This window comes from Lathyrus oleraceus, chromosome 7 (genome assembly GCF_024323335.1).
Source record: "Lathyrus oleraceus cultivar Zhongwan6 chromosome 7, CAAS_Psat_ZW6_1.0, whole genome shotgun sequence".
Taxonomy (NCBI): Eukaryota; Viridiplantae; Streptophyta; class Magnoliopsida; order Fabales; family Fabaceae; genus Lathyrus; species Lathyrus oleraceus.
In genome coordinates, this window is record NC_066585.1 from 170,949,621 (window position 1) to 170,953,458 (window position 3,838).

At 38.6% G+C, this 3,838-nt stretch overlaps 1 pseudogene; it reads right to left on the reverse strand.

Annotated features, from left to right (window-relative positions):
* Positions 1-2,253: 2,253 nt before the first annotated feature.
* Positions 2,254-2,814, reverse strand: LOC127102664 (cystathionine gamma-synthase 1, chloroplastic-like; annotated as a pseudogene).
* Positions 2,815-3,838: the final 1,024 nt, after the last annotated feature.

The following is a 3,838-nucleotide window of genomic DNA, read 5'->3' on the forward strand; positions in this document are numbered from 1 at the left end:
ACTTCTTTTCTCAATAAAATTGAAAGAAAAAGATTACCTGGGTGAAAGGTCCAGTCGTAATCCCGAGTATTAGACCCAAGTTGTAAGAGCTTGCAAGTCATAAATACTCGTCTTTCAAACCCAAAAATACATCCAACCAATCAAGCTCTTTTTCGCCGTCGTGCGATTGATCAGAAAACCTTTTCATAAACGAAAGACATCTTGTCTTAAGGTGATGTAAAGCAATGCTTCGGCCACAATTGTTGAGTTAAGATAAGTGACGTTTTTCTGAATGTTGATTTTTAAATCCATTCGATGTGTGGTATACGTCTGCTCCTTATCTGTTTTGGGTAAAATAATGTTTTCGTCGATTAATACAATATAGCTTTCGCTAAAATCGACCAACAAACAAACATTTTCTACCTAGAACTACGTGAGCCTTGAGTTCTCTATTGAGATACATAAGAGCAGGATTCGTAAATCTTGTCAGGCCCATTAATAAAAAACTTAGGTTTAGTCCCCTTCTTTGCAAAAAATCCAAAAACTTTCTTCTTTTTTCTATTCTTTCTTTCCCACCTAATAACTTGAGAAGCCTAACATTTCAAACTAACACTGACGTGCACAACTAACCTAACGGTTCCCGTTGAGTACAACGGACGTGAGGGGTGCTAATACCTTCCTCTTGCGTAATCGACTCTCGAACCTTGATTTGGTTGCGACGACCATAATCATTGTCGTTCTTTCTTGGGTTTTATCGATATTTCCCCTTTCCTTTTAGGAAAAAATAAAGTTTGGTGGCGACTCTGTTCAGTCCATCATGCGAGCGTACGATTGCGCTTCGCTTAAGTCGTGTTCTCATTTTTCGAGGCGCGACACTAGACCAACTAAGCTCGGGCCATTGAAGGCCCGCTTCAGAAGTGGCCCAAACGCGAAACAGGGAGGGAATCGAAACGGTCACCCTAGCCGCATAGCTGTTGGGTGATGGCCACGAAAAAGCTTTCAACATTAATGGTTGGCTGCTAACTTTAATGAAAAGCAACATGAATGAAAAGCCAAGGCCTTGGGTATAGCGAAACGTGGCATGTGTATTGTTTCAAAACAGATAAATTTTAATAACAATAAAAATCAGCATGAAAAAAACCTGGAAAAACAAAAGCAAGGAAAACCAAACAATACTCGTCTCCCTCTTTAAAAAATCCCACCTCTTCCCAAATAACCAATTTCTTCCATCTTTGAACAGCAAGAAAAACTCAACAGAAAAGCATAAATGAACAACAAAAATTACAACCAAAAAGTCATACGGGGATGATGGCAAACGATGTTCATATCGAAAAGCAACCAAACTCAAAATAAACATAAACTTGTTCCTCACTCAACCTATGGTCAAGAATGAATCATTACCGGTTGCAATCAAAACGAGAACCACAAGTATGATTCTAGATGAAGACTTACTCGTTACAACAAGATCAAATGACTATTTGAAAAAGGTAACACCTTGCCTGAATCTTTTTCCAACTTGTGCTTTGTTCTCTCTTCTTTATCCTCTAAGTTGTTCGCATATTATGCTTGGTGAGTGTTCGCCGCTTTGCCTTTTCTTGTCGAAAAAATAATGGTTTCTTTTTTTCTCCTTTTCTAGGGTTTCTGATCCTCCTCCCTCTTGTCTCCAGGAAAAAGGCTTGATCCCGAAAGAAAAAGGGTCCCCAAAATCGTCCTTCAAATCGTTAGCCGTCAGATTCTTTTTCAAAGGACTCTTTTTGTGAGTGGAGTGAGTCTGTACGGGAAAATGTCCTTTGGATTTTTGTCCGCATCTAACCTTGTGGTCCCCTCTTCTCTTCTCATCACAACCCTTTTACTGTTGGTAATAAGTATTTTACCTTTGTGAATTTTCTTCATGAACTTGAATAGATTAAAATATGCGTTTTATGGAATTATACTGATTTGGTGTGTTGTGTTGCTGACTTGAGCTGAACCCTTATTGCAGGAAAATACATTACACTGTGTTGAGTTAGGACGACGCTTGCAATAAAAAAGGTTGGTTTATGAACTAAACTGATTCTGGTGTGGGATTGTAGCAGTTTCGACATGATTTTGGTCGGTCATGGCATGACAGCAATTGCACACATATAATCCTGTATGGTGTCACTAACTCCTCCAATCTCCTTATAGGTATTGCCTCTGCTGCTTATAGATTATGGTTTGGTCAATATAAGGTGCAAATAATCTAGTGGTTACACTTAGTGCATCTTTATAACATGAAGCAACAACAACCACCAATTACATCATGATGTCCACCAATGTATTTAGTACAAGAGTGCATAACCAAATCAGTCCAAGGGCAAAAGCTTTCTGGTTCAAAGGCGTAACAAGTGTACCATCAATGCAGAGCAAAGCCCCATGCTTGTGGAAAAGTTCTGAAACCAGCTTAATGTCAACACAACTCAAGAATGGATTGGTAGGAGACTTAATGAAGAATAGTGACACCTTGTTCTACTCCAATGTAGATTCCAAGGCTCCAACATCAGCAGGATTAATCACATATGTCATGATCCCCATCTTCGAAAGCACAAACTCTATACATATCCTAGTCTTCCTATAATAATCAGTTGTAGTCACAAGATGTCCACCGGCTGGAACCAGCGCCATGAGCATAACTAATTTAGCACACATTCCAGATGCCAATAAGACAGTTGACTCAGCCCCTTACAGTTCACTTAATTTCTCCTCAAAAATAGTACTGGTTGGATTCTTGAAAAAGTAGGCAGAATTGTTCACCACAGGAGTGGTAACTGCATTAGTCACAACATCCCTACCAAGTCTTTCAGCGGCATGAATCATTTTGCTCATTCTGCGTTTGAGTTGTGTTTGCATTTTGACTTGGTTGCAACTTATGGTGTTGGCTCGTTTGGAAGTGAGCTTGTAGCTTAGTACCGCAAATTTGGGTTTTGGCTTGTAGCTGTTTTGCAGCTAAGCCGCGTTTCAGTTGTAGCTGTTGTGTTTCCTGCAGCTACTGCACATGCGTTCTGCATTTTCCAACTCTATTTTTTCTTGTGGCTTGTGGTAGCTTTGGCTTTTGTATCACATGGCTCGCATTTTCCGTTTTCCTTTAGTGAGCTTTTGTATGTAGTTGTACTGTATTGCATACATACATGCGTCTCATTCTTCTGTGGATTCATCATCTGCTTGTTTTTTTTATGGATAAAGAATATGGTAAATGAAAATGGCCATTAAATGGTTTATGGATTAATTGTAATGTGAAATTGAATAATTGGTTACTTGAATGGATAAAAAAGAAAAATGGATAATGAATTTGGAATGAAACTTGGATTTAAAAATGGATTTAAAATATGGATATTGAAATGGATGATGACCAAAAACAAAACGTTTTGCACTCGACACAGAAATTCATTGAAAAGATGAGTGAGAACCAGGAATATGACAATGAAAAGTGAACGGTCATATGGATGATAAATTGGAACAAAAGATGAATAATGTTTTATGAGGGAGATAAAATGTGGATTGAAATTGGACACAAGGACGAAAATCACGAGGTTCGCTTGATTCCATCAAATGAAAAGAGGTTCCAAATCTCACTTAACTATGGAAATTAACTATCTTTGTACCAAAATTAAAGGCAAAGCCCAAAAAACATGGAACGACCGTGGTAGCAAGTCTAACAAATAATGTTGGTGGATAGCATCATGACCATATGAAATGGTCATGAGAAAAAGAATGCAAGTGAATGATCGATTGGGAAAGTTTTCAGGACCAAAATCAGGGTATGACAGTTGCCCCTATTTAAACATCCTCCACCAGGGGATATGAAGCGACACCTTTTCATTGGATCACAGTGGGGGATGGT